Source organism: Suncus etruscus, chromosome 1, assembly GCF_024139225.1.
Source record: "Suncus etruscus isolate mSunEtr1 chromosome 1, mSunEtr1.pri.cur, whole genome shotgun sequence".
Taxonomy (NCBI): domain Eukaryota; kingdom Metazoa; phylum Chordata; class Mammalia; order Eulipotyphla; family Soricidae; genus Suncus; species Suncus etruscus.
This window is the reverse complement of record NC_064848.1, coordinates 164,517,882-164,542,774: the sequence shown is the minus strand read 5'-3', so window position 1 is coordinate 164,542,774 and position 24,893 is coordinate 164,517,882. Positions and strand designations below refer to the sequence as shown.

The 24,893-nt window shown below is 47.6% G+C and overlaps 2 protein-coding genes across 2 annotated transcripts in view; one reads left to right on the top strand and one right to left on the bottom strand.

The window, feature by feature from the left end:
• Positions 1-14,487, bottom strand: part of KSR1 (kinase suppressor of ras 1) — a 159,913-nt gene extending 145,426 nt beyond the window's left edge. The window contains 1 exon segment of the mRNA XM_049772774.1: positions 14,259-14,487. The gene's annotated coding sequence lies outside the window, so the exon portion shown is untranslated.
• PIGS (phosphatidylinositol glycan anchor biosynthesis class S) overlaps positions 1-24,893 on the top strand; it is a 1,033,024-nt gene that overhangs the window by 964,572 nt on the left and 43,559 nt on the right. The gene's annotated exons all lie outside the window — the stretch shown is intronic.

Genomic DNA, 24,893 nt, shown 5'->3' with positions numbered 1-24,893 from the left:
GGGCACTTGCCTCGCAGTTGGCTGATCCAAACCAGTTTGGATCCCTGACACCCCACTCGTGCAGGAGTGATCTCTAGTGTACCACCGTATGGCTCAAAAAACAATGGGGGGAGGGGTGTGTGTTAAAAATAAAAGCCAGGGGCCGGGTAGGTGGCGCTGGAGGTAAGGTGTCTGCCTTGCAAGCGCTAGCCAAGGAAGGACCTCGGTTCGATCCCCCGGCGTCCCATATGGTCCCCCCAAGCCAGGGGCAATTTCTGAGCACATAGCCAGGAGTAACCCCTGAGCGTCAAACGGGTGTGGCCCAAAAACCAAAAAAAAAAAAAAAAAAAAAAAAAAGAAAGTACCTTACCATCTATCCTATGACTCAGGCTCCTGAGTATCATGAAAAATTTAGATCTATAAAAAAACATCCTACCCCCAGATCACAGATCACTAATCCCAGAGTGCAATAAAATACAATAATTATTAAAAAAATAAATAAATAAAAAAATAAAAGCCAGAGAAGGAGAAGAGGAGATACTAAAGGCATGTGAAGTGGGGCTGACCTGGTATTTCTGAGAGGTCTGGTGGCCCCCTTTTACTACAGCTACTGATCCAGGTGTGAGGGTGCTGCAGGATAGGGATGCAAAGTCCCCTGTCTGTGCTGTCTCAGAATAGGCTCCAGAGCTATAAAAGACTGGCTGAGACAATATCAAACTGCTGTTGAAGGTACCAGCAGTCAGGAGGGAGTCAGCATAAGAACACAGAAAGGGTCATATAATGGGGAAGGAGGCTGATAGGCCAGTACGCCTGCTCTGCCCAGAGCCTCCAAGCCAAGCTTCACTTCCTCCAATCCTAAAATCACAGACCAGCCTGGCCAAGCCATTGCTAAAGTCAGGGTTACTACTTGAGGGTTCATCATACAATCCTCTACTTTTATACATATTCATACATTTCCAGAATAAAATTGTATTTCTTTTGCTTGCTTTTTTTTTAATTGTATACTCAGGATCACACATCAGGTCTGGCCCAGACTTTAGAGCTGTCCTCCAGCGGACTTTAAACTTAAAGAAATTACTCTTATGGGCCGGAGCAATAGCACAGCAGTAGGGCATTGGCCTTGCATGCAACTGACCAGGGACAGCCCTGGGATCAATACCTGGCATCCCATATAATCCCACAAGACTGCCAGGAGTAATCCCTAAGCGCCACTAGGTATGGCCCCCCTCTCCAAAAAAAATACTCTCAGATTAAATAGATAGTACAGCAGGTGGAGCGTTTGACCTGCAAATGGCTGACACAAATTTGATACTTGGCACCCCATACATTTTCCCTGAACCCTACCAACAGTGATCTATGAGCTCAGAGCAAGGAAATCCCTGAGTACCACTGGATGTAGCCCAACCCTCTTACCACCATCAAAAAATATTTTTTTTTATTACCAGGGGCTAGAGAGATAGTGAAGCTGATAGGGTGCTTGTCTTGCACTCAGCAAACCTGGATTCAATCCTCAGCATCCCAAATGATTCCCCTGAGCACCATCAGAAGTGATTCCTGCGTGTAGAGCAAGGAATAACCTCTGGGCATCACGAGGTATGGCCCAAAGACCAAATAAATAAATAAATTACTCTAGAGGCCAGGGTGGAACTCAATGTAGAACACTTGCTTTGTATTTAGGTTTGATTCTCAACAACACCAAACATTTAAAAAAAAAAAAAAAAAAACAATTGGGGCCAAAGCAACAGCACAGCGGTAGGGCATTTGCCTTGCACATGGCTGATCCAGGATGAACCTTGGTTCTATCTCCAGCATCCCTTATGGTCCCCCAAGCCAGGAGTAACCCCTGAGTGTCACCGGGTGTGCCCCCCTCCCAAAAAAAAAAAAATAAATGAACGTCTACTATGTTCACCTGTTTCCTAGCAGGAAGGAATGGGAGTTTAAGATGTAAGGCAGATGATACAAGCAGACAACTGGACTGTCTGACTTTAAATAACAGCTAATCTCTCCTGAGCTATGTGACTTGGGGTTTAATTACTTACCTTCTCTGCACCTCAGTTTCTTAATCTCTAAAATGGGGTTGACAAGAGGACCTTCGAAGTTGGAGAGATAGCACAAATGGCAAAGCACAGGCCTAGACAAACAAGGCCCTGAATTCCAACTCTGGTACTACATTTCATGCCCCTGACCCCTGGCACCACCAGGAACAGCACTGGCTCCTCAAACACCAATTAGTGGACCCAACTGAAAAAAATGTCAAAGGCCTCATTCATCATTGTTGTGAGGTGTAAATGCTACATAAACTCCTAACCAGGGGCCTGCTGTAAGGTAAAATGACAGACCAATTGAATGTCAGCCCCCATGGTATATGTTGGAAAACCTTCATGCAGAAACATTCATTTTAGAATCCACCAGTCCATTAGATGAGTTACCTGGGGAAAGGTAAAAAGGTGACTGGCACTCTACTGGTGAGAGCTCAGCAGTGGGGTACAGCCATGACTCCAGTACACTTCAAGTGGCCCACTGGCCCAGGGGCCAGAGAAGCTCCTCCTCTCAAACAGCAGAAACAGGAAGCTGCTTCCTTTCCTCCCCATTCTGAGCCAGCATTTCCTTTTTTGTTTTAAAAAGCATTCCTCATCTGCAGCCCAGCCCTTCCCCTGCCCTCAGCAGCCCCAAGCTCCAACATGCCCACAGCCATCTGCAAGGGTCTCAGCCACCATTGCAGTGGTCCTGGGTGTAGGTTCTGCCCCACACTGGCTTGTCTACAGGGCCAAGAACACAGGACAGGACCCTGCATACACAGATATTACTAGGCATACTCTCCTCATGTCCTCGCAAGAATGAAATGAAAAGTGGTTCTGTGTGCTGGACCCTGGTTCAGACACATACTGCCTCCCAGGAACACCCATAGTGAGCTACAAAATTGTGAACTTTAATGTGAGCTCTAAATGGAGCCTCAGACTACTAAAAACACCTAAAAACTAAAACTCAGATGCCTAAAAACAGAAATCTTCACAACAGTGGTTGTTGAAACTACACTTCCCCCCATTTTCTGGTCCCTTCCTTGCTTGTAGCCTAAGGCAATCTTTCACCAAGAATATACAAGTGGGAAAACAATTCCCAAACAAGCAAGTTCAGGATCCCTCATTAGGGGTCTTATCCAAGCCCCTTCATGGGAGAGTCTGCAAAAAATAATCTTTTAGGGAATACAGAATTAACTCTTTGTTATGACCCTAGACCCAGAAAAGAAACCCCAGAGTTGATGTCTCAGTGAGTGAGAATGGTCAGATCACAATATTTGTTTGTTTGTATTTGGGGTCAAGTCCAGTACTTGGCTCACCATGAAGTGCCAGGGATCAAACTCAGGCCTCCCCCATACTCAGTCATACTCAGTACACACTGAAACACAGGCTCAATCAATTGAATTCTCTTTCTAGCCCTCAGGTCACTTTTTTAAAGTATGACCGAAGCCTTTTCTTTTTTCCCAGCCACCAAAGCTCTGTGGGCACCATCAGGAAAGCTAATCCTATTGTTCATCTTGAAACCGAACACAAATAAATTGACAACTGGGACTCAAAACCTCCAGGCACCTTGCCAAAAAAAATCCTCAGCACTCTCTGAGCAGCTTCCTCATCAGGTTTGCAGAAAACAAAACCTTCAGAATCAGTATACTGCAGATTCAATAGACAGTTGAAGCGGTAATAAGCTATTTGTTCTAACCATCACTCCATAACTGATCTATTCCATATACTGCCTTACGCTCTTTCCCCCACCTCCTGCTCTTTCTAAAAATGTGAAACACAAATCTTTATTCATTCTTGCAATATTCTGAGGGTAGAAAAATGAAAGGGGAGGGAGAACCGCAAGGCAACAGGATGACTTCCACTCCATTATTGTGAAAGACAAGACAACTCATCCAGTTAAAAAGAACATTGACACCCACCAAGGCCAAGGCAACAGAAAAAGATAGCAGGCATGTGTGGTATAGTATATGTTGTTTGGTTTTGGGCTTTTGGGGTTTGGGGTTTGTTTCGTTGGTTGGTTTTTGAGTTTGGGGCTGTACTATTGTTCCAGCCCCATATATTATGTTTTATATAGATGACATTATGAACCAAGACTCTTTCAGACAGAAATAGTCATGCCTGGGAATACATTGGCAAAGCATTTTTTATCCTGATATTTTTGTTTTTGTTTTAGGGCCATATCAGGCAATGCTAAAGGCTCCTAGCTCTGCATTCAAGAATCACTCCAATGCTCAAGGAACCAAATAGACTACCAAGGATTGAACCTGGGTTGACTACATGCAAAGCAAGCGCCTTAACTGCTGTACTCTCTCCAGCCCTGATGCTAACATTTGTTCCAATGTTAGTATCTAGTATCTCCACAAACAGTAGAGAAAGATAGATACTAAGGCACCTAAGTTAAAGTTTGTGTCTTGGGGCTGGTGAGGTGGCGCTAGAGATAAGGTGTCTGCCTTGCAAGCACTAACCAAGGAAGGACCACAGTTCGATCCCCAGGCGTCCCATATGGTCCCCCCAAGCCAGGGGCAATTTCTGAGCGCTTAGCCAGGAGTAACCCCTGAGGAGCATCAAAAGGGTGTGGCCCGAAAAAAACAAAAAAAAAGCTTATGTCTTAGCGATTAAAAATAAAATGCTTGGGGGGCTGGAGAGATAGCATGGAGGTAAAGCGTTTGCCTTTCATGCAAGAGGTCATCGGTTCGAATCCCAGCGTCCCATATGGTCCCCCGTGCCTGCCAGGAGCAATTTCTGAGCATGGAGCCAGGAGTAACCCCTGAGCACTGCCGGGTGTGACCCAAAAACCACAATAAATAAAATAAAATAAAATGCTTGGGCCCAGAGAGATGGCACAGCGGCGTTTGCCTTGCAAGCAGCTGATCCAGGACCAAAGGTGGTTGGTTCGAATCCCGGTGTCCCATATGGTCCCCCGTGCCTGCCAGGAGCTATTTCTGAGCAGACAGCCAGGAGTAAACCCTGAGCACCGCTGGGTGTGAACCAAAAAGTAAAAAAAATAAAAAAATAAAAATAAAAAATAAAAATAAAAAATAAAATGCTTGTGTCTTTTGGAAGCAATAACAACAGTTTATAATATCATCCTGACATTCAAATCACAACAGGCCTGGACTCAGAGAGAAAACACATGTTCAACATGCATGGAGCCCTGGATTACACCCTCAGCACCAAACCCAAATAACAACCATGTATTCTGGGATAAAAATGGAAAATCTGCAGGAATGGACAAATACTAAGCCTTGTAGCAATAGAGGTTCAGTCATCCAAGTCCCAGGGGTCTTTCAGTGAAGGACAGAAGCACACATAAAACTGTAGATGTGGGCCCGGGGAGATAGCACAGCGGCGTTTGCCTTGCAAGTAGCCGATCCAGGACCAAAGGTGGTTGGTTCGAAACCCGGTGTCCCATATGGTCCCCCGTGCCTGCCAGGAGCTATTTCTGAGCAGACAGCCAGGAGTAACCCCTGAGCACCGCCGGGTGTAGCCAAAAAAAAAAAAAAAAAAAAAAAAACTGTAGATGTGGCTCAGTAGAACTCACCTTTGCATGTGTGAGGCTCTGGGTTCCATCCCCAGCACAGCAACAAATAGAAAACAGAAAAAGAACATGTTCTTATTTAAAGACTCAGATCATTCATTCAGCCCATTGAGCAAATAGGCTTTATTTCTTTTGGGGGGATTCCTTTGGGGAGCATGCTCATGGGATCCTGGTGATTGAACCCGAGTCAGCATTGCAGTCAGGCATGCAAGGCAAATGCCCTATCTTGTTCTAACCTAACTATTCTCACTCCAGCCACAGATTGGCTTTAACAAAGGTCCCACCCTATGCCTTATATTCACAAGACTCTGGGTTTGATCCCTAGCATTCTACACACAAAAACAGGCCCCACCAACAGGAATGGGGCTGCTCCCCCCCACCAAAAAAAAAAAAAAAAGCCTTCCAGTACCATATTACCTAAGGTATTGAGAGGAAACTGGAAACCAAACCCATTTAACTTCCTCTGGCAGAAAACTCCTTTAAACGTAGCCCCCCAATATTCCATCACAAGAGGGTAGGAAAGCAGTCAGGAGGATAACTTCTCACTCAAGGACCTGCATACTCAGGTCTGACTCCAAGTTCAATGCTCCCTTAACCCTGCATCTTTTTTCCTCAGTATGGTTTATTCCCTTAGAGATTCTGCTAAGTTATTTATCCTTCAGGCTTTCCATTTTCTCAACCACAAGTTGAAAGGGCTAGAGCAGAAGGAAATCCTAAGATCCTTTAGCATCTTCTTACTTCCACTCACTCATCCCAAAGCCATGTACCCCAAACAGCTCTCTGATACCTATGGCCAATGAAACTGAGAATACCATTTAGTATTGAGATGCTGTCCACGAGCCTCAAATGTTGCAGAATTTACCCACCATACAGCCATGTGCTGCCCAGAGGCTTCGACCTGGAGAGATCTGCCCCTGGCCTCTGGGAGCCTAGCAAACTCATGCTTCTCACTGGTTAATCTACAAAGGAACAGGACTTCCTTCACTATAGCCAACCACAGAAAACATACCAGGACACATACCCCAGACCTTCAGTTACAGGGTTCATATCCAATCTCCACTCCTCAGGTTGGATGCAGATCCAATAGCAAAACTGTCATTTTATCACTCCTAGTATTCCAGCAAGGGAGGGGGGGGCTTTAGGGGAAGTGGAGGGAGGAGTTATTATGCCCCAAAGGCCTTCAAGAATAGAACTGACGTTAACTGTGTCCATACACTTTGACCCCACAAATTCCACTCCTAGGAAGAGAAACTCCTGCAGCATGATTTATAATCACAGGGCTCAGAAACTGCCTACAGGGTCAACACTTGGGGACTGGTTCCATAAATTTAGGATAAAAACACACACTACTCTTCAAATGTATCCTGATACATTCACGCTTAAAATGTAGAGAACAGGGGCCGGCCATGGAGCGATAGCACAGCAGGTAGTGTGTTTGCCTTGCATGTGATTCGATGTCTGGTTCGATCTCCGGCATCCCATACGGTCCCCTGAGCCTGCCAGGAGTAATTTATAAGTGCAAAGCCAAGAATAATCCTGAGTGCCGCCAGGTGTGGCACCCCCAAAAAACTGTAGAGAACAAAGATGCAGGATGAGGCCAGGAATGTCAGCATTAAAGCACCTGCCTTGCATGCATGAGGTTCGGGGTTCAGTTCCAACACCAACAGTAAATACATAATAAACCAAACACTGGAAGAATATAAAGCAAATTTTTAAAATGTCTTTTACTTTTGCAATACTAGAGATCAAGCCTAGAGTCTCACACATGAATTACCCAGTCTACATAAAACTACTGATAATTAACTCTGAGGACTGAAATTGTGGCTCAAGTCCTAAAGCACATCCTACATGCATTCTATTACCAGCAACTCATGGGTCCCTTGAGCACCCTGGGTATGACTCTCACAAAAGGAAAACAAACAAACAAACAAACAAACAAAAAAACTAACTCTAACCAGACAATCTGATGTTTCCTTTTGGTGCATTATATTTTTGTTGTGTACATATATTACATGGTTCTTTGTTTGTTTTGGACCATGCCTGGCAGTGCTTGGATATTGATCCCCTCTCTGCTCTAGTACTATGAATCAAACCCAGGCTTCTAGGATGCACTCATCCCACTGAACTAGGTCTCCAGTCCCTATCCTAAATATTTTAAAAGTATTTTCACATACATAGAATGTTCAAGAATACACTGTTCAACAAGGAGTGATTCAGAAAGAATAAGAAGGTATCCATTTAAAAACATCTGAGTAAGGTGATCTCTAGGCTGCTTCTCTTTTCTCAGAATGAGAGTAACTCAGAGCTGATGATGTCATGGTTTGCTGACTTGTCTTTGCGGATGTGCTGGCTGGACTAAGAGAAGCAGACACAAGTCCCAGCTCAGCCAGGGTCCCCCCCCACTAGTAAGTCTAGTCATCTGACTTACTATCAAGTCAGTTTTCTTAGACCCGCCCTTTTGTTAGTGAGTGGCCATTTCCTGCAGCCCAGCAGCCATGACCTTGACCAGAACCCCTCCACCACATTTGCAAGAGGCAGCTGCAAAGTTTAGAACTTGAGTTGAAAGACCAAGTCACTCAACTTCAACCAGCTACTAACCACTCTTACTCCTTCAGAGCCAAAAGAGCCTGTCTGCAAAATGATAAAATCCCCTGTGCACATTAAATGGAGTCACTCATGCCAAGACCTTGGTGGGAGCTCAACACAGAAGAGGTGTGCAGGCATATGTCTTTCTCCATTTCCCATTTCCTTGAGCCTCTGGGTGCTCAAGTCATTCTTTATAACGCCAAAAGGACCAAAACAGTTCTCGTTCTGTCTCTCTCTCTCTCCCCTCCATGCGTGCACACACACATAGTTCTTTTTTTTTTTTCACTCTCAAAAAACTAAAAACTATTGCAATCAGCCTCTCTTATAAGCAATAAGCCACTACTAGCTGGCTGTTCTCCCTGCACTCCCCACTGCAGACATGCTCCTCTTCACTCCCCACTGCAGACATTGCCACCCAAGCCTTCACAGGCCCTCTCGAGACCACAGCCAGAAGGAATAATTATGTTGTGGAGTGTATCCCTCCCAGACTCAGGGTCCATCCCACAGAGAAAGGAGTATCCCCATCACTATCCCCAGCACAAACCAGTGGCACACACACTAACCCAGGCATCAGGTCTGGCCCCATTCCTCCCTGCCCTCCCCATGCTCCCAGTCTAAGGACAGCCAACCCCAATCCAAGTCACCATTGACTTAGGTGAAAGATTCCACCAGGGACAGTTTCCAGGGCAAAAGTGGACCCCTCAAACAAGGGGAAAAGTCCTGTTCTGTAACCCTTCAGGGATACGAGGAGGTAAGACCTCCAGTGCAAGGTTAAAATTGGTTGAGGAGCTAAAGCAGAAACAGAGCAGAGGAATGCAGTAGCATGGCTGTGTATCTCACATCATGTCTGCAGAGATGATCCATCAAACAAATCACCAAGATTTTAGGGGGCCCGAGTAGTACAGAGCATAGGGTACTTGCCTTGCATAAGGCCAACCCAGATTCAATCCCTAGCACACCATATAGTCCCCCAAACCCCACCTGCAACTTGTGGCTCAAAACAAAATTAGACAAAACAAGAATCTGGGATCATGCTCCACAAAAGCAGGAAGCTGGACTGGCCCCTCCTTCAGCCAGAGTTCTGTATTCCAGCACTCACTGGCACTGGAGTCACTACTGCTATTTTCCCAATGCACCCTATTAACTGAAAGGGTCCCCCAAGATGGATGAACACATCATCTTGACTTGCTTGCCAGGAGCTCAGTGGACAAATGAATTATTCCTTGAGATCTACTGAGTGCATGTCTGTATGTGCACAGCCAGATCCAGATATGCAGGAGGGCAGCACCCCACCCTTTCCCAAGGCTCCCCCACCCTTGGAGGCTGAGTACATGCAGGAATGAATTGGCTAGAAGTGCTAGATAGAAACACATCTAGAGAATGAGGGCACCTGCCCTTGCCTGGGGATGTGGAAGGAAGGGCACTCAGACCCCAATGATGGTCTCCTAGGAAGCTTTCTGTCTTCCACTGCAGGTTCAAATTTCAGTTCCATTCTGTCCTTCCTTTCCACATAGAGGAAAATGTAGATGATGGCAGCCAATGGGTTTCCAGGGAGTTTTAAAAGAGTACCACACACTGCATCATGGGAAGGATACAAACAGTACCCCTTCGGTTCAAACAGGACCACCTCTAGGAGCCAGAAACACATCCCTACAGCTCCCTCCACACACCAACCCAACTTTCTACTCAGACCCCAATTGCACAACAGGTCAAGGCATCCAGGATCAGCTCCTGGCAGTTTCTCACTGAGAGATTATTTACCACAAGCCACCAAGGATACAGCTTCAGAGTCTCAGGGGAGAAGCCCAGAGTGGCTACATAAGCCAATCCAATGACCAGTATCTTCTTGAAAGCAAGACACTTGATGTTGCAGGCCCTGTCCCTGGGGCCCTGGGCTGGGGCTGGAGAGGAGCCAACAGGCAGAGCAGGAAGGAAGCCAGAATGGGCATCACCACAAGCCCAACTAACTGCACTACACACCACATTGGGCACCCAGACTGCTGGGATCATCACCCACTTGTGGAAAATTAGAGCCAGGTAGAGGAGCAGCTTGCCCTGTGGGTGACCCTGGTGGAATGCACCTGATTCTTCCTACCATAAGCTTACTGAAAAATTGTGCCACAACAGACCACAAAACACTACACACTGCAGCCAGATCAACCCCGTTTTACATGGGGTGCCTCAAATATGAAACTTGCCCAAGGGGGGGTCAAGATGAACCCCAGGTGGGATGTCAAGGGTGTGACTCTACTTCCTCCACACTCTCATCTCTCTCCTTTCCTCCACCCTTCCCCTCAGGACTCTTCAGCAATAAATTTCTCATATATATGAATTGCATAAGTGCAGGTGATTCTTTAGCAATAATTGCTCTCCTCAGTAATAGACTTCCCACTAATCTCATGAGTTTGCTATCTGAACCTCTCAGAACCCTTCTTCACCCAGATACCCTCAAATGGGGCAGCATGACATGCACTGGCATTAGCCCATAGAGGCCTTCTCGTTCCAGCACAGAATTTAAGACCATGAGACACTTCCACTTCCTGGTTCAGGTAATGAAGCTCTGTGGCCTCCAGAATAAAGTGACTTCCCCAAACTAGCTGGTGGCAACCCTGAGGAACTCCAGGAGTATGAACGTCCATCCACGCATCACAAGGGTCTTTTTTAGAGTGGGTTAGACCCTGAATCACCTGACAGTAGAGAGGACAGAGAGCTGAGGCTGACCCTCTTGGAGCCTTGGCAAGACTTTATAGCTGCCAAATCTGCAGACACAAGGGTGGGAGGCCACAGAGCCACCAGCTGCATGCTCTGGCCCAGAGCTCACCTTTCATGGGAAGGAGCCACTTTGGAAGGTGGGGCAGTCGGCACAGCCAAGCATTTCCAGGGTAGACCCAGCCAAGGGTTTTGCGCTGGCATTGAGAGCGGGTGCACTTTGCATCCACCAGAAGCCAAAACAGCAGGGCAAGGGCGCTTTCCTGCCCAGACAAGAGTACCTGGCCAGGCACAGACTGCTGACCACAAACCCTTCCAACCAGAAGGCCCCCTAATGTGTTGGCTTCAAAACTGCATTTTGCTGGGCAAACATACTTGGCTGTGTTCAAGAAACCAGTTTTCTCTCCACTTGGAAAACAGCAGCCTGCATGCAGAAAAGTCCATGAGGGTGAAGAGTTGGGGAACAGGAGGGGGGGGGGGTGTTGGTTGGTTTGTTTTTTTTACAGGAGGCCCTGGTCAGCACTGCTATAGCAACTGTAACAAAAATAATGGCCAACACTGAGTGAATACTGCCCATGTCCCTGATTTGGTAGCTTTGAAGAAACAAAACTTAAGAGGAGGGTTTGACCTCAAACAGGGTTCTGGTTTGTGGCCATGCACAGAAAGAAGACTGGGTCTTGGACTAATCGCTGCAAACCACCAGTCAATGACAGCTGGCAGTGGCAATTATCAATAAGGGGGGTAGGGTGAGAAATTAAGATTCTAAAGAAAAAAAAAAAAAACACATCCTCCGACCTGCTGGAAACCAGATGGGCAATGCACCACTCCACAGACAGCCCTTCTTGCAGACAGAACAACTATTAACTGCTCCCTGGACAGTCACAACAGCCTTCCTAGGCAAGCTCTAGGACAAAAGCAAGTGGGGGGTCCACTAACTTCCCTCTCTCTATTGTCAGGTTATGAGGAACTCCCCTTTCTGAGAACCCAAGAGTCCTTTCTTGATGCTGGTACTTCTCCCCCCACCCTTGAAAGAAGGACGGCATTTCTTCACCCTGGGAGGAGGGGGGTGGTCTTCCTCAGCACCCCTTCCAAAGTGTCACAGTCTCCTTCCCAGCATAACCCTTCCTAAAACCCAGATCCAGCGTTTGTTTGGAGGGGCCTGGTGGGTGGGGGAGACGCTGTTAATTCCGTTTGGAGCGGGGAAGACAGCCTGCAAGGAAAGCACCAAATGCCTCAACGGTGAAAAATGTCTTTTCAGCACGCACTTTTCGGAATTGCAGCCGGAGAGGAAGGGAAGGGAAGGGAAGGGAAGGGAAGGGAAGGGAAGGGAAGGGAAGGGAAGGGAGGAAGGGAAGGGAAGGGAGGAAGGAAGGGAAGGGAAGGGAAGGGAAGGGAAGGGAAGGGAAGGGAAGGGAAGGGAAGGGAAGGGAAGGGAAGGGAAGGGAAGGGAAGGGAAGGGAAGGAAGGGAAGGGAAGGGAAGGAAGGGAAGGAAGGGAAGGGAAGGGAAGGGAAGGGAAGGGAAAGGAAGGGAAGGGAAGGGAAGGGAAGGGAAGGGAAGGGAAGGAAGAAGGGAAGGGAAGGGAAGGGAAGGGAAGGGAAGGAAGGGAAGGGAAGGGAAGGGAAGGGAAGGGAAGGGAAGGGAAGGGAAGGGAAGGGAAGGGAGGGAAGGGAGGAGGGAAGGGAAGGAGGGAAGGGAGGAAGGAAGGGAAGGGAAGGGAGGGAAGGGAAGGGAAGGGAAGGGAAGGGAAGGAAGGGAAGGGAAGGGAAGGGAAGGGAAGGGAAGGGAAGGGAAGGGAAGGGAAGGGAAGGGAAGGGAAGGGAAGGGAAGGGAAGGGAAGGGAAGGGAAGGAAGGGAAGGGAGGGAAGGGAAGGGAAGGGAAGGGAAGGGAAGGGAAGGGAAGGGGAAGGGAAGGGAAGGGAAGGGAAGGGAAGGGAAGGGAAGGGAAGGGAAGGGAATGGGAAGGGAAGGAAAGGGAAGGAAGGGAAGGGAAGGGAAGGGAAGGGAAGGGAAGGAAGGGAAGGGAAGGGAAGGGAAGGGAAGGGAAAGGGAAGGAAGGGAAGGGAAGGGAAGGGAAGGGAAGGGAAGGGAAGGGAAGGGAAGGGAAGGACGGGAAGAGAATGGAAAGGAAGGGAAGTGAAGAGAAGGAAAGGGAAGGGAAGGGAAGGAAGAAGGGAAGGGAAGGAAGGGAAGGGAAGGGAAGGGAAGGGAAGGGAAGGGAGGGAAGGGAAGGGAAGGGAAGGGAAGGGAGGGAAGGGAAGGGAAGGGAAGGGAAGGGAAGGGAAGGGAAGGGAAGGGAAGGGAAGGGAAGGGAAGGGAAGGGAAGGGAAGGGAAGGGAAGGGAAGGGAAGGGAAGGAAGGGAAGGGAAGGGAAGGGAAGGGAAGGGAAGGGAAGGGAAGGGAAGGGAAGGGAAGGGAAGGGAAGGGAGGGAAGGGAAGGGAAGGGAAGGGAAGGGAAGGGAAGGGAATGGAAGGGAAGGGAAGGGAAGGGAAGGGAAGGAAGGGAAGGGAAGGGAAGGGAAGGGGAAGGGAAGGGAAGGGAAGGGAGGGGAAGGGAAGGGAAGGGAAGGGGAAGGGAAGGGAAGGGAAGGGAAGGAAGGGAAGGAAGGGAAGGGAAGGGAAGGGGAAGGGAAGGGAAGGGAAGGGAAGGGAAGGGAAGGGAAGAGAAGGAAGGGAAGGAAGGGAAGGAAGGGAAGGGAAGGGAAGGAAGGAAAGGGAGGGAAGGGAAGGGAAGGGAAGGAAGGGAAGGGAAGGGAAGGGAAGGGAAGGGAAGGGAAGGGAAGGGAAGGGAAGGGAAGGGAAGGAAGGGAAGGGAAGGGAAGGGAAGGGAAGGGAAGGGAAGGGAAGTAAAGGGAGGGAAGGGAAGGGAGGGATGGGAGAGAAGGAAGGGAGAGAAGGGAGGGAATGGAGAGAAGGAAAGGGAGGGAGAGGGAAGGGAAGGGAGGGAAGGGAAGGGAAGGGAAGGGAAGGGAAGGGAAGGGGAAGGGAAGGGAAGGGAAGGGAGGGAAGGGAAGGGAAGGGAAGGGAAGGGAAAGGGAAGGAAGGGAAGGGACGACACGGATCTGGGGCCCAGGGTTTGGGGGGTGGAGGAGAGAGACGATGGCAGAGGTCGGCGTCCTCTCCAGGGTCTCCCCAGCCCGAACCCCAAAAACGCTCGGCTTCCACACGGGCAAAAAAATAAAAGTGCAGGCGAGGTTCCGCAGGAGGGCGAGCCGGGTCGCCCCGCACCCTGGAAACGGGGCGCGTGGGGGAAGAAGGGAGGGAGTCAGCGCCCCGCCTCCCCTCTCCCGGCGCCTGCAGCCCTGGTCCCCCCCAAAGCCCGCCCAAGGCGAGGAGGGGTGCAGCGGGGTCCTCGCCAGCGGCCACCTCGGGGCAGGGGAGCCTCCGGCCCTGCATGCATGGGGGTGCATGCAGCCCGACCCTCACCTCCAGGGTGCGGATCTCCTGCTGGGTGAGGTCGTTGGACACGGCGCACTTGGTGCGCAGCCCGCGCAGGCTGGCGATGGAGATGTCGATGAGCTTCTGGAGCTGCCCGCACTGCTGGAGCGCCCGGGCGGCGGGGCGGCGGCGGCCCGGGGCCCCCGGCTCCTTCTGCCTCCCCCATCGCGGCCGCTCTATCCATACCTCGGCATCGGGGCCGCGGGGTGGCCGGCCGGGGCGGGGGAGCTGGAGACTCGCGAGCCAGCCAGCCCAGCCCAGCCCAGCCCAGCCAGCGCGGCTGACAAAGCTGCAAAGCGAAAGCCGAGGCGACCGACCCACCCGACGGCAGCGGCTCCCGGGCTTTTAAGTGGCTGCGGGGGGCGGGGTCGGCGCGCGGGGCATGCCGGGACTTGTAGTCCGCGCCTGCACCTGCCGCCGCCCGCACGGCCCTCCGCGCCTTCGAGGACTCAGTTCTGCAGCCCCGGCCTTGCCCCCACGCCTCGGCGTCCGGGACTGGCTGCACCACGCCGGCTCCTCCCCAGGAGCAGGAACCTTGGGGGAGGTCCTCTGTCTTCCCTTCCCAGCCTAGAGGCTTCCGAGACCCCGGATGGGGTGGGGCAAAGATTCGGGCCGCCCCCTTCTCCACCCCACTCTTTCCATCCAGGACTAGAGTGGAGCACGTCCTGTGATTCCTTTCTTTCTTGCAGCGGAATCGTGGGAGATGGGGGGGGGGGGGTACGGGGGACAGTGAAGGTTCCAGGATTTCACTGTGGGTTTAGGGTTCGCCATCTAGTGGAAGGGGTCTAAAGTACTTGCTTGTTCTGGAGCTGATTGTTCAATGATCTGTCTGCATATCAAAGGGAATGGTGAGACAGAGGAAGGTGTCTGTCACTGGACCTATCAACCCACCAAAATATGAGGTCAGGGTTGGAGAAATGGTACAACGGGGAGGGTGCTTGTCTTATCATAACTGACCTGGTTTAGATTCTCCAGTACCACCATTATGCTTCCCCCCCAGAGCACGAAGGGAGTGATCCCTGTGTGCTCAGACGCCAGGAAAGCAGCTGAGCCACCACTGATAGTCTTAAAATAAAACAACGACGAACAAATACAACAAATATTGGGATGGAGCTGAAGTAAGGTAGGGGCAGCTTTCCTTGGCACACGGCCCAAGCCGGGATATCAATCCCAAGCAAGGCCATAGGACACCCGCAGGCCTGTTCAAGAGTGATTTCCAGAGTGCCAAGATAGAAGAGTAAGATTTCGATTCATGGCTTGCTGTGACCAAGAGAATAATAAATTGATAAATGAAAATAAATAACACTAAGAGGCTGTCCCTTGTCTACCTCAGCCCAATTGACATTCCCAGAGGCTTAATGAGGGGGGGTGCCACATGATTTGTCGTGAGCCTGGGGCACTCTACAACAAACAGGCTGGGTACAAACTCATCTTTTACTGATCATAGGCCTGAGTTCTCCCACCAGTAACATGGGATGATGATAGTAGTTATCCCCATAGAATTTTTATGAGGAATGAGCCATGAAGGTCACTAGATAAAAGTCAGTAAATATTACTACAAAACCTCCAGTCTCCCTAATATGGCCCCAGACCCCTGCAGTGGGATATGGGAAGTAACTGCTACTGTAGGCCTGCTAAGAACTGGTCATTCTCAGTCTCTTTCAAGCAGCATTCAAGAACATTCAACTTCCCCCTAGTTCCCAAGGTGCTCTTTTATCTTGCTAACCTGAAAAACCAACACCCTGATCAAAGGTCCCCACTCATCACACTTACAGCAATTGCCAACCAGAAAAAGTCTTCATGGTTGTACAATTTTCTCTTGTAAACTCCGTGGCTGCAGAAACAACTGGCTTGGTTTATCTTCTTATCCTCATCACTGATCCAGATCCAGGCTCCCCAAAGTTGTGCAACACACTTCATGAGTTCTTTCACACAGGTCCTCTGCCAAAGTCTGTCTTAAGCCAGAATGCTCTTGCAAGCTCTCGCCTCTTGCTTTCATTCTCCCTAATTTCAATTGTTGTTGCTATTACTATTTTGAAAGTGAGGACTGAGCTCTGCAGCCCATTTTATCCCACCTGAACAGAACATAGATCCATACTGGATAACAGATCCTACCATAGCTTCCTTGAATGCCCTTTTGAAAGTTCAAGGTAAATTAGAAGCCCACGATCTTGACATTCGGATTTGATTCCGAAGATCCTCATAGTCCCTGGAAGCACCTCAGGAACAATTTCTGAGTGCAGAGCACTAGTAAGACCTGAGCATTGTGGGTCCCCCAATATGATAGATAGATGATAGATAGATAGTATAGATAGATAGATAGATAGATAGATAGATAGATAGATAGACAGACAGACAGACAGACAGACAGACAGACAGACAGACAGACAGACAGACAAACTATGATGACTTTAAATGTACTTTTTGCGGGCCTGGAGAGATAGCACAGCGGCGTTTGCCTTGCAAGCAGCCAATCCAGGACCAAAGGTGGTTGGTTGGAATCCCGGTGTCCCATATGGTCCCCCCTGCCTGCCAGGAGCTGTTTCTGAGCAGACAGCCAGGGAGTAACCCCTAAGCACACCGGGTGTGGCCCCAAAATAAAATAAAATAAAATAAATAGACTTTTTGCAAACTGATCTCTCCTCTGGAAATATCTGAAAATCAAGGGTCCTTGGCTCCTGATCTTTCTAACTTAGATCATAGCATCCTTACTTTCATTTCTCACCTGTACTCATAATACCATCTGTCAGGAAAGCCACCCACTACCACCACTTTATTTGACCTTCCCTTATACCATGATGCCACCAAATAATAACTGGCCTGTAAGATAAAACTTCATAACAGGGAATTTCAAACTGGGGCTGGAGCGGAACCTCTGGAGATCGCTGTTCTGTAGAGTCAGAGATACCCTCCTCCCCTTTCCAGTTCAGAAGGTTGAGGATGGGCTAAAGGACTGACATTTTCTTTTTTTTTTTTTTGGTTTTTGGGCCACACCCTGTGACGCTCAGGGGTTACTCCTGGCTATGTGTTCAGAAGTTGCTCCTGGCTTCTTGGGGGGACCATAAGGGACGCTGGGGGATCGAACCACGGTCCATCCTAGGCTAGCGCAGGCAAGGCAGGCACCTTACCTCCAGCGCCACCGCCCGGCCCCAGGACTGACATTTTCAACATAATCTCAGGGTGGTACTAATCCTGATCATCTGGAAAGAAATTCAGAGAGGTCTTTGGCTTGATTGCCTCCCTCATCCTCACTCCCTTCACAAGGACATTTTCATCTAAGTGCCTACTTACACATTTAAATGAAGCTCATAATTGTCACTGGGGCCACATCCAACTCACTCATCCCAGGGCTTCTGTATGTAAGATCCCTAGACCCTATGAATGGCTGCTGTTTTTAGCATCTACACTTCACCATGACAGAGGGGATAGAGCTAGAGAATCGACCAAGCCTAGCTGCCCGGCTACTCTCCTGTCAGGCAGTATGTGCCCAGTTCCTATGTCTAGGAAGGTTCCAGCTTTCCTCCGGCTTTGCATGTAAGCAGTCTCTTTCCTGGCTACTTCATCTCAGATGCCGATCGAAATGGGTGAGAGTGTCCCGCCAACCACATAATTCCTGAACTCTCTCTGTTAAAGATGGAAAGTGCAGGGGCCGGGCGAGTGGCGCTAGAGGTAAGGTGCCCTGCCTTGCCTGTGCTAGCCTTGGATGGACCGCGGTTCAATCCCCCGGTGTCCCATATGGTCCCCCAAGCCAGGAGCGACTTCTGAGCACATAGCCAGGAGTAACCCCTGAGCATCACCGGGTGTGGCCCAAAAACCAAAAACAAAAAAAAAAAAAGATGGAAAGTGCAAGACTTTTTAAATTATTCTACCTTAGAGCTGTAGAGATAGAACAGCAGGTGGAGTGCTTACCTTGCACACAGCTGACAAGGTTCAATTCCTGGTATCCCAGATGGTCCTTCGCCCACCAGGAGTGATCCCTGGGCACAGAGACAGGAGTAAGCCCTGAGCACCTCAGAGTATGGCCCCCAAACCAAAAATTTTTTTGAAATGAAAATCATTCTAGGGACCAGAGAGATAACACAGAGGTAGGGTGTTTGCCTTGCACTCAGCCCATCCAGGATGAGCCTCGGTTTGATTCCTGGCATCCCATATGGTCCCCTGAGCCTGCTAGGAGCAATTTCTGAGCACAGAGCCAGGAGTAACCCCTGAGAGTGGTCAGATGTGGCCCAAAAACAAAATAAAAAAGAAAAACCATTATTTTTAGGGGGGCCAAGTGATAGCGCAGCGGTAGACCGTTTGCCTTGCACACGGCTGATCCAAGACGGACCTCAGTTAAATCTCCAGCGTCCTTATGGTTCCCCGTGCCAGCCAGTAGTGATTTCTGAGCACAGAGCCAGGAGTAACCCCTGAGCGCCGTCAGGTCAGGTCTGACCCCAAAAATTAATCATTCTATCTTCATCCTTTTAGCAGTCAATAAACAATCTATGTCTCTATTTGTGTGATCTGGGAAAACAGTAGAGAGCAAAGCAAAAATCCTTACACTCTATGAAGTGCTATTCTGGAGAGAGAGGAGAAATAATATATAAATAAGGCACGGATGGTATCAGATACTAAGGCACCACCTCAGGTGAAGAAGAGGAGCAGGACATGTAGGCTTGCAACTTTCCTAAGGTATGAGTGAGCAGAGCATTTAGCTCAAGCAATGAGTTACTCCAAGACCTTGGCCAAGTCTCTAATTTTAGGGCCTCTGTTGCATTTGCAAAATAAAAATGTGAAGTGTTGTGATATGAATTGCATATAATTATGCAAATTGATGGCCAAAGAGTAGGATTTTAACATATTTATTTGTTCTATAAATACTATACCAGACACTATTCCAAATGCTTTCCTCAATTCATTTTACTAGTGAGTTATTTTCCTTCTGCCCCTTCCAGAAGGAGTCTCTTGTACTTCAAGGAATTTTAACTTATTAAAGATATTGATTTTTAGGTTCAACTTCTCAGGTTCCTGAGTCTTCTGTGAAAACCTCCATACAGAAAGTTGGTTCCTACCCTTCTCCCTTCCCTCCTACTCTAGCACCTCTGATAGCATCATTCTTTTTATTGTTTTGTTTGTTTGTTTGTTTGTTTGGGGGCCACATCTGGCAGCACTCAGGGTTTACTTCTGGCTCTGTACTCAGAAATTGCTCCTGGGGCTGGGTGGTGGCGCTGGAGGTAAGGTGCCTGCCTTGCCTGCACTAGCCTAGGACGAACCGCGGTTCGATCCCCTGGCGTCCCATATGGTCCCCCAAGCCAGGAGCGACTTCTGAGCGCATAGCCAGGAGTAACCCCTGAGCGTCACCGGGTGTGGCCCAAAAACAAACAAACAAAAAAAAAAAAAAAAAAAAAAAGAAATTGCTCCTGTGACTCAGGCTCACGTGACTATATGGGATGCCGGGAGTCAAACCAGGGATCCATCCAGGGTTAGCATCATTCTAAGTTTTTCAGCCTAGAATCCCCGTATATGACTCCACATCTCAGCAGCCATTTAAGTATGTTCTTGAAAAAAACCAACAATCATTAGAGTGGCATCTGCTGCTGCATGCCAGGCTCAGAGGGCAGGAAAACATTTCATTCTTGTGGAATAAATATACCTGAGAGAGGAAACAAGAAATGATCATCCAGGGGCCAGAGTGATAGTACAGTGGATAGGGCATTTGCCTTGCACGTGGCTTACTCAGATTTGATCTCTGACATCCCATATGCTCCCCTGAGCCTACCAGAAGCAATTTCTGAGTTTAGAGCCAGGAGTGACCCCCAGGCCTGCCAGGAATGATTTCTGAGCCAGGAGTAACCCCGGAGTGCTACAGAGTGTGACCCAACAATAAAAATTAAAAAAAAAAAAATTATCTCAGGGAGCTAGAACTGAGACTCAGCAATAGAACACTGGTATGGCAATGTGTGGAAAGAGAAAGTAAAGAAGGAAGGAAGGAAGGAAGGAAGGAAGGAAGGAAGGAAGGAAGGAAGGAAGGAAGGAAGGAAGGAAGGAAGGAAGGAAGGAAGGAAGGAAGGAAGGAAGGAAGGAAGAAGGAAGGAAGAAGAAGAGGGAGGGAGGGATGGGAGGGAGGGAAGAGAAAGAAAGAAAGAAAGAAAGAAAGAAAGAAAGAAGAGAAAGAAAGAAAGAAAGAAAGAAAGAAAGAAAGAAAGAAAGAAAGAAAGAAAGAAAGAAAGAAAGAAAGAAAGAAAGAAAGAAAGAAAAGAAATAAAGAGGAAGGAAGGAAGGAAGGAAGGAAGAAAGAAAGAGAGAGAGAAAGAGAGGGGTGGGGGGAAGGGGAGAGAGAGAGAAAGAAGAGAAAGAAAGAAAGAAAGATAGAAAGAAAGAAAGAAAGAAAGAAAGAAAGAAAGAAAGAAAGAAAGAAAGAAAAGAAAGAAGAGAGAAGAAAGAAAGAGAAAGAAAGAAAGAAAGAAAGAAAGAAAGAAAGAAAGAAAGAAAGAAAGAAAGAAAGAAAGAAAGAAAGAAAGAAAGAAAGAAAGAAAGAAAGAAAGAAAGAAAGAGAGATGGAAGGAAGGAAGGAAGGAAGGAAGGAAGGAAGGAAGGAAGGAAGGAAGGAAGGAAGGAAGAGAGAAGGAGAGAAAAAGAGAGAAGAGGGGCCCAAGTAATAGCACAGTGGTAGGACATTTGCCTTGCACTCGGCCAACCCGGAAGGACCCCAGTTCAAATCCCAACATCCTATATGGTACCCCGTGCCTGCCAGGCACAATTTGTAAGCACAGAGCCAGGAGTAATCCCTGAGTGTCACAGGGTGTGTGCCCCCCCCCAAAATAAAAACAAGAAAGAAAAACTATCATATTAGACTCCAAATACAGTGCTCATTATGACAATGCCTTGACAAAATACTCTAATATGTCCATTTTCTTTTTATTATGTCTGCTATTATGATCTAATGTTTATGTTCAGAGACCACTGAAATAGGCAACTGCACACCATAGAATTTTTTACAGGCCTCATTCATTTAATAAGTTTTTACAAATTATTTTTCTTTCAACTCAAGCTATGTTACTATATCATAATGCCCACACTGTCAGTTTCCTTTCAGTAAAAGAACCTGGATGCACAAGACATGGTAGATGATACTTCATGGGGTAGACTCTCTTATAGTACTCACTACCATATTGCTTAGTACTGAAAATTGTGTTTATCCTAAAATGCTCCAGGCACAATCTAATTCCGAAAGCTTTTTTAGCAAAATTTATCCCCACCATTGATGAAGTGCCTAGAAATTAGAAAACCTTTCCCCTGTTGTGCCAGCCCCATTTTTCTTAAAGCACTCTGACCCATCCCATAAGGTTCAGTCTTCCAACTATAACCTATGAATAGATCTCCAATATCTATCTGTAAGTGGGTGTCAGTATGTATGTGGTGGACTCCTCTATGTTTGTCTAATCTGTATTGTACATAATCCCTGCCTATGTTGCATATAGTCCCTGTTATATATTATCCCTCCTTACCCCCACCCCACCTCACCCCCGTTCACCACCTTACAAATCCTCTTCTACCCTCTCACCCCCTCCACCCTGATCCATTATCTCTCCCTATTTAACCTTACTCTTTACCCTCAGTACTTAACTCCTCAGAAACCAAGATCTTCCCTCTGCCCCAACAAGCTGCCACCTGGCTCCCAAAATGGAAGGTCACTCTCTCAGCCCCCCATCTTTTGCCCAGCAAGAAGCTGCAACCACCACTCCTGCTGAATCATTTTATGCTGCCCTTTTTCTCCCACCTCCCCTCACTGTGGACTTTTGCTTGCTACCAAATTCAGCTCCAGAGGGACCCCTGGCTCGAAGACACTACCTGATCCCTGACTGCTGCAAACCCTTTCTCAGACTCCACAAGACCACATGGTGCAGGATGAAAATGTGCCCTGGACTTTATCCCCCCTTCCCCGCCAGACCATCTTAAAAAAACTTAAAGGGTATATCTATATTTTTATACAAGTTTCTGTAGGTGCATTTCTTTAACAATTATAATTCTTAGTGTTTATTTCCATATGTATAAGTAGCTTCCCTCATCCCCCCCTTTTTGGGGGGGGGATCTGCTTAGTAAAAAATTCTAATAGAAAAGTCTTGCTTGGGATGAGTTCAGGTCAAAATCAGGATATAGAGACTGTCCAGCATGTTGTTTTTACCCCCAAATGCACCAGTAATATCATATGGCATTGTTCCTTTTTACATAGGCACACTAAAATGGGGCATTCTTATGTATAGAAAGAAGTTCTTAACTAATAAGGATAAGAACCCATAAATTTTATAGTGCAGGGGTGCCTTCCATCCTGAACATTTGTCATGGGTACTTGACTTAGGCCTCAATTGATCAGACAGCAAACATCTAACCCTGAACCCCAGATCTCAACCTTAAAACTGGCACAGTTTTCTGTACCAGTACCAAAAATCCAGGGGAGGCCCTAAGAGAGGCCCTTAATGCCACTCTGGCACCAATTTATGCCAGGGTAGATTCATATGACACCCTGAGGATGAGGAAACAGCAACAACTTGATCTAAAAACGGTAGGTTGCCCTACCTGGTCACCCAATGGTCAGATGAAATCAGAAGATGTTCTTCTTCAGAAGATGATGTCTCCTGAAATCAGAAGACACTCCAGCTTTGTCCTAGGATCTATGCAAAAACCAAGATCTCTGATTACAGAAGACTGACTATGACAACCTCAACTTAGTAGAACTTTTCCTGGCACCATAAAGAAAGACCTTGGGGTTGGACAACTAACATGTCAAGAGCCTGTCGTCTGTCTTATGACAGTATGCTTCATAGATAGACACCCTGTATCTCTTAGGACAAGGGAATTTCCTTTCTAAGTTCCCCAATGTTTACTGTGCCTATGCAAAAAAAAAAAAAAAAAAAACTTGCCACATCTGCCCCCCTTTAAATTTTATTCATATTTTCTTGTTAGGGGTTCCCACCTTTTTCACAGAACCTTAGAACATGAGTTATTTTGTTCTGCCTCATATTTTTATGTCTTCCTACAAATTAAAAAGAGGGAAAAAAATGAATGGGACCCAGGGGCCAGTAGTCTCAGTTGCACTGAGTGAAAAAAAAAAGGTCAGAACTAAATACCCAAGCCAAAGTCAACAACAATAGAATCAAGAGACGCAAACATAACAAATTAAACATAAAATGGACCTGTTACACTAGTAGACCAGGGGCTAGGGGTGGAGGTATGAGATGTATGCTGGGAACTATGGTGGAGGGATGTCAACACTGTTGGTGGGAATGACCCTAACTCACTGTCAATATATGCTTGAAATACAACTGTGAAAGACTTGAGTTTTTGTTTTGTTTTGTTTTGTTTTTTAGGTCACACCCTGCAGCAATCAGTGATTACTCCTGGCTCTGCACTCAGAAATCATTTCTGGCAGGCTTGGGGGACCATATGCGATGCCAGGAATCAAACCCAGGTTCATCCTGGGTCGACCACGTGCAAGGCAAATGCCCTACCACTGTGCTATATCTCTGGCCCCCACTGTGAAAAATTTGTAATTTACAATGGTCTCAATAAAAATTAAAAAAAAAAAAAAGGAGGGGCCAGAGCAAGCCAGGAGCGATTTCTCAGTGTATAGTCAGGAGTAACCCCTGAGCATCACAGGGTGTGGCCCAAAATCAAAGAAAAAAAAAAGGAAAGAAAGATAAAGAAGAGAGAAAGAAAGAAAGAAGGGAGGGAAAGAAAGAAGTATAGAGGGAGGAAGGGATGAAGGGAGAAAATAATACACCACAGATATATTATCAAAATTAATTCAGAGAATGAAAAGTGCTATGAAGAAGGAAGACGAGAAGGAAAAAGAGGAGGAGAGGAAGAAAAGGGATAAAAAGCAAAGGATCGGTAGCCAATCTTTAGGAGATGAGGAGCTTCTTAGATGAAATAGCCAGAGAAGTATTCTCTGACTGATCATTGAACCAAGATCTAAGTAAAGAAAAGGACAAGGGGCCGGAGAGATATCATGGAGGTAAGGTGTTTGCCTTTCATGCAGGAGGTCATCAGTTCGAATCCCGGCGTCCCATATGGTCCCCCGTGCCTGCCAGGAGCAATTTCTGAGCGTGAAGCCAGGAATAACCCCTGAGCACTGCCGGGTGTGACCCAAAAACCACAAAAAAAAAAAAAAAAAAAAGAAAAAGAAAAGGACAAGCCAGGTAAGGCTCTCAGAAAGGCATTCTAGGCAATGGAACACTACGTGCAAAGGCCCTGGGGGCAGAAATACTTGGCTCACTCTAGAAACAGAAGCAAGGCTAGTGTGGTTACAGGAGCCAACGGAGCTGGAGATGACGCAGAATAGCTGGGCAAGAACCAGACAAAGAAAGACATGGGTAGGTATTGTGGAATTTCTCTGTGTAGCTACTGAATTGGGGGTGGGGGGTAGGGTTAGAATGCAACCCTGGAACCTGTTCCTGATTTCCTGAATTGTAACCTGGACCTTAGCAAGATTCCCTACACTGAGAATGTATAGTTCTGTTTTAGAAGCTAAGTACATGGGAAGAAAGTTGCCTTCCTCTCTAGTGAGATTGAGGATTGATAGGGAGACTGGGCAGAAGCAGGAGTGATAGCTTGGTTTTAGGTGACTGACTATAGCAGCCCACT